We start from the raw sequence: 6,000 nt of genomic DNA on the forward strand, positions 1-6,000 counted from the left end.
TGAAAGAAAGAACTTTTTTTTTTTTTTTTGGACCTCATTTTGTCAGAGAAATGTCATCAGAGAAAGAAACGGGTAACAATGATGAGACGAATGCGGCGCTGACAGCACAGTGAAGTGGGAGCTGTACATCATTTATTTACAGCGGTGTAGACGATGACAATGCACGCTCATCCAAACTGACGATTGGATTTTTTTTTTCCATGCAACTGGTAGGAGTTTGCCAGTTTGGTGAATATGCAGTGTAATATGATTTTTGTGTGGAAAATTGTATCCGTGCAGCAGATGTGAGACGTGTGCATGTCATGACAATTAGGTGCGTCTGCCTATATCTATCTGTCTCCAAATATAAAGGTCAATTGGAGAAGCGACACCTGGTCCTCTCATAGTGAGTTGTTTCCTAGGTGATCGGAGCCCGTGACTGCATCTGTATTCCAGCCCATGGGAAATCAGCTCTTGTTTGAAGAGATTCCCTTTTTTTTTCTTTTTTTTTTTGTGTGATTGTGCTTTCGACGGCTTGATCTGTGTAGAAGAAGCTGTTGATTTGACGGGGACTTCGCTGTGTTGGAGCTGGAAAAGGTCTGGGTTTCCATCAGGGGAGTGACATGAAAGTTCTTCTCGGGATATTTTATTCAGTAAGCAATCCCCCTGCTCTCAGTCTCCATCTCGCAAAGTCTGTCAGGCTTTTCTATTGATTTCTAAGTTGAACCGAGCCCCACTTACAGTAGCAAAACCAAGCCGGTCGTTCCTCACCTGCACTTGTCATTAACGAAAGTGTGTGTGTGTGTGTGTGTGTGTATATCAATGCCCTCACCTCTTTGTCACACCGAGACAGAAAACTGATTATATTTTCATAAATCCAGCCCGGAGGAAGTTCTGCAAGGCACTGGATATTTGAAATGACTCATTCTCTCAGTCAAACAACTCATCTCGTCTGTCAGTAACTCCGTCTCCTTTTGTTTGTGTTCATCAAGCGGCGGCAGAGACTGAATCGATTTGTGCTCTTCTGAAAAAGGGAAAAATGCAGGCTTAAGGGAAGGTATTGTTCACTGTGGACAGTGTACCAACTCCTGACCACCCAGCGCTCGTCTGTGTACCACTGAAGTTCCCAGGGGAAGGGTTGGTCTGGCTTTATTTTCAAGCCATGTGGAGGTTTTTGTTCTATTTGGCCACACCCTGAGCTCTATGCCAGGGCCTTGACCCTCTTTCTGATTATGTGTCGGGGTGAGCTCAGAACTTCCTGTTTGACACAATATATAAATATCCTCACGTTGGAGGAAAACATTGTCCCGGAGGTCAGCCAAACAAACCACAGCCTTTTGCATTTTGTTTGACAGCAGATATCATTGCAATGTATTGGTTTGACTCCCTCCTAAACCCTCCTAAATGTTTCCAACTGGACCTTTTTTAAAGTGCATAAATACTGTAATTTGTCTCAGTTGCTAATGTCTGTATTTATGGATACTTTTGGCACTTTTCCACTACCCAGTTGCAGCACGGCTCCACTCTGTGTGCGGCACAAATCTGCCCTTCTTTGTTTGTTTTTTTTGCTTTTCCATTAGCGATAGTACCTGGTTCCTGATACTTTTTTTACTACCTGCTCTGACAATATTCCAAGCGAGTTGAGCCAATACTAAACTTGACTGGGTCATGAACGCAATGTCCGACGCTGGAATCGAACCCAGCAATGCCAGACTTAAAAATCCTGAACACATTCGTTAATCTCCAACATATAGCAGGGAAATGTCTAAAATCTCAACATTTTACAGAGGAGTCTCTTGGTGTATTTAGCGACGGGCACTGCCAGAAAGCCTCGATTGCTTGCGGCGACCCGCATCACAACCCCTTCCGCCGTATTTCATTTCAGTCACATATGACCAAGTCATACAAGTCACAAGTCACTACTGTTAAGCAATGGAAAACGCGCCGCGCCGTGCCGTGCCGTGCCGTGCCGTGCAGTGCCGTGCCGTGCCAGTACCAGAAAAGCGCCATTTATGGATAGCATCTCCACTGAGGTGACACTGATGCTCACATACGAATGTGCGTACATGAGTTTGAGTTCTAATTGCCTTTTAATGCATACACGCACGCACGCACACAACATTAATGAAATCACTTGTGGAAAAAAAACCCAAACCACAGTCTGTTGCTGATTGCATAATCAACACATAAACCAAACGCTGGCTCCTTTTAGAACACAGTGTGTTCCTACAGGAATCCACCCTGGTTTGTGTACATGCTATATACTGTATGCATGATGGAGGTTGTGTGCACTTTCTGTGCATAAATCTTCTTGTGTGAGTGTTGTGTGTTTATGCAGGGCGAGGGCTCTTTTAATCCACTTGTGTATATCTCTGCCTAAAGAGACAGAGCCCCCCTCCCCCCTCTCTCTCTCTTTCTCTCTCTCTCCAGCCCCACTACTCCCACACACTGCCTCCCACATATCCTCCTCTGGTTGGGCTAATCATCGCCTGTCACTTTGCCGCCCACTCACAAATGCATACACATGCATGCACTCCAACACACGCACACACTCACACACCTGCTCTTCCTCCCTCAGCCCCCCCCCAAGTCTCCCTCCCTCTGTTTCTGCCATCCTCCTCCTCTTTTTTATTCCTCTTCAAGTAGAAGGAGTTGAGCACTTATTATACCTCGGTGACATTTATGGCTTTCCAAAACCTTCGAGGGAAATACGGGAAACCCGGGGTTTATGGGTTTAGAGATACTTTTGACAATCCCACCCAATAAGCTCTGCTCCATCGGGATTGTTATTTACTTATAATATAGTCTACAGCCAAAGAAGCGATTCATACGTTCTTATCTCCTCTGAAGATGTCTTTCATCATCCTTGGAGCTTCTTCATCTTGTGCTGTGACTGACATAAGCTATAGGCCATTTCCCCCCCCCCCCACATTATGAAAACCTTTGATTGGCTCAAACGGAGTGTGGTTGGCAAAATGGAAAATGAATATATGTAAAACTTCACTGTGATGTGTCCCTGTACAAGATACGTAACCCCAAGTTGCTGCTGGTGCTGTGTATGAATTACTAACTATTACTATTTTGATAGTCGACAAGCCATTGATTACTGTAATAATTTGTCGACCAATCGGATAATAAATCACACAATTGCCCTATGGCTTTCTTAAGCTACCAACTTTTCAGTTTACCTTGAGGTTGTTATGTGCCAACTAACAATAAAGACAATACAAAATACTGCTGCTGTTTAGAATACTACCACAAAAGATAAATAAAAATGCGTCTGTGAGGACATCAGTACCTTTACTCTAAGGACTTTAAAAAAAAAAATGGGGAAAAGAAAGAAAATAAATATGATAGACGAGGGTAAACTTTACTCTTAATCTTCAGTAAGGCAGTGCATCAGGAATGCATCCGAACAATCTTGTAGCTGAGGGACTGAAAATGTAAACAAGACTGCTGGCGGTAATGCACCATTAGTGCCAATTAATTAACATGAAGAAAGAAGTAAACAAGTGAAAAGAGTACTGCTACGGTTGTAACTTTGGACTGTGAAGTTGAATAACACACAGTCGAGGATCTCGCAGCAGAGAGCGAAGATGAATCAAAACCTCATTTTTAAACACTGAGCAACTTTTTTAATCCCTCTCTTCCCAATTTGGTGAGGTGGTAACTAATGCGTTTTCCTGTGGGGTGGCAAAAATCACGAGCAACGCGTTTATCACTTTACAGGGACTTTCATGTTAAAAGGCAAGACTACGACGCGCTCCTGCGATATGCACATTTTACAATCTTTGTCTTGGTTTCGTCGAGAGCGTGAAATGCTCCCGTTCCTTTTTAGAAGGCGTTACATCATCATCATCATCAGCAGCAGCAGCAGCAGCAGCAGCAGCAGCAGCCATGTCGCTCTGATGTTTACCCAGCAGAGATGGGTAGAAAGCAAGATGTCTCACTCTGTGTATATAAAGAAAAATGATGTTCTGGTCCACAGCGTGAAAAAGCCAAGTGATGAAGTAACCGACAATACCTGACGGTTAAATTAGTCTGTGACTAAATGTGTCATCTATTAATCGTTGCAGCGTGGGCTCCTCCATTATGTAAAAAATAATAATCCCCATTGATTATTTGGTTCAAAATTCAATTCAGGATTATTTCAAATGATTACTCGTTGACTTGAACTTGAAACAATAATGGAATTTATTGCGCATAAATTATGTCATTTTTGAATTGACCTTTTGAATTGACATTAAATATCTTTACTCACGCTGCACATTTAACCCTGGGGAACATATGATTACTTTGTTTTTGTGTGAAGGTGAGTGTAGTGGAAGAGCAGGTCACCTTCATCCAGAAGGTTGGGGTTCGATCCCATGCTCCACTATTGTACTTGCAGATGTGGCAAGTTGCAAGGGTTCGAACAGGTGTGTCCAAACCTTTTTCTTTCTTTTTTTTTTTAACATTTGATAATGTGAAGATGTGGTCCCTTCAGACCTTTTTTTTTTTTTTTTTTTTTTTTTCAAACACTAAATGTTTAAAGAGAAAATAAAAAAATTCTGCCTTTCTATCACATCTGGAGTCAGATATCATAATAAAAGGTGAATGGGTTGCAAACCCGGGAATTTGGTTTCAAAGTGCAAACGGGGGGGGGGGGGGGTGTGTGATGAAAGGGAAAAAAAAAACACTACACAGAGATGTGCTTTATGAATGTACATGGATTATAAGTATCTAATTGTGAGCGCAGTGACATCACAGAGGTTTCTGTGATAATCAGGGCAGAAAGACGAATATTCAAAGCAACAAAAATGATCCATGTCCTTGTTATGACTGATGTTCTGGTGCAACAATGGCGGCCTGTTTTCAGACTTACTGGTTAGATCGGCTTGTCTTAATGTCCTTAGGTGAAACAGTCCTGCTTGTGTTTCACTGTTTAAAGATATAATACACCACAGTATGTTAAATCCCAGGTGGCTTTCCAGTCCACCCTGTCCTAACAATTAAATAAACTCCCTTTTGACATTTTAGCTGGTTAAAAAAAGCAAAAAAAAAAGATAAGCTGAACAGGAATGTAAGGCACTCACAGTTCAGCCTCTCCAGCCAGAATAAATCAAATAACTTCCCCCCCTCCACCCCTCTTATTGACTCTTGCAACCTCGCTAATTGCCACATTTTAATAACACACATGTATGATTCAGCACAAAGCAGTGCCTTCTGGGAAATTACATGTGTTAGGTATTTAAAAAGCAAAAAAAAAAAAAAGTAGGCCGTAATAAACTGAACTCACACAGTGGGTTACCTAAGTTGCTGCTGGAAATGGGGCCCAATGGAAAAATCTCCCTAGAACATTCTCAAGGGGGGAAATAAGGCATCAGAATTGTTGTGGTTTATTTATCTAGCATACGACTTTTGCATCCCTGCTGGTAAAAGGACGCCATCCTATAATATCTGTTAAGAGTTGAGGGTAGTGGTGGTGGATGAAGTTAGAGTAAACTGTATTTATCTGAATGAGCAGTGCACTTACTGTAAGCATGCAGCTCTCCCTCTCTCTCTCTCTCTCTCTCTGTGTGTGTGTGTGTGTCTCTCTCTCTCCGTTTCCCCTCTCTCCGTCACTCTGTCTTCAGTCTGGCCTACCTCCTCTCACCTCCTCCAGCACCTGCCCCTGTTTTAAATGAGAGCAGAGGAGCTCTTTTTCTTAGCCTCTGTGCCTCCATCCCAGGGGTCCCTGCCTTCTCCTGACTATTTCGGAGACACGCGCTGCATGATGGGAAGCCAGTGGCCCCCACATGCTCGTTCTACACACATTCACATTGCCCCTTCATTTGTTCACAGCAGTGGCATGTGCTGAAGGTGAGCTGACATCCAGCTGGGATGACACGAACAGGACTTCCCATAGACTCTCTCGCTCTCTCTGTCTCACACGCAGGCAATGTGCACACATGTCGGAATATTTCATGTAATGTGTCTGATCCAACCAGTATTTCCACAGCTCTGGCGGTTTCGTATTGTGATGCCTTTAAATTAGCATTT

The 6,000-nt window shown here is 43.0% G+C and overlaps 1 protein-coding gene across 6 annotated transcripts in view; it reads left to right on the forward strand.

Moving 5' to 3' along the window:
* Nucleotides 1-6,000, forward strand: part of baiap2a (BAR/IMD domain containing adaptor protein 2a) — a 49,303-nt gene that overhangs the window by 17,577 nt on the left and 25,726 nt on the right. The gene's annotated exons all lie outside the window — the stretch shown is intronic.

This window comes from Solea solea, chromosome 16, assembly GCF_958295425.1.
Source record: "Solea solea chromosome 16, fSolSol10.1, whole genome shotgun sequence".
In the NCBI taxonomy this organism is placed as follows: domain Eukaryota; kingdom Metazoa; phylum Chordata; class Actinopteri; order Pleuronectiformes; family Soleidae; genus Solea; species Solea solea.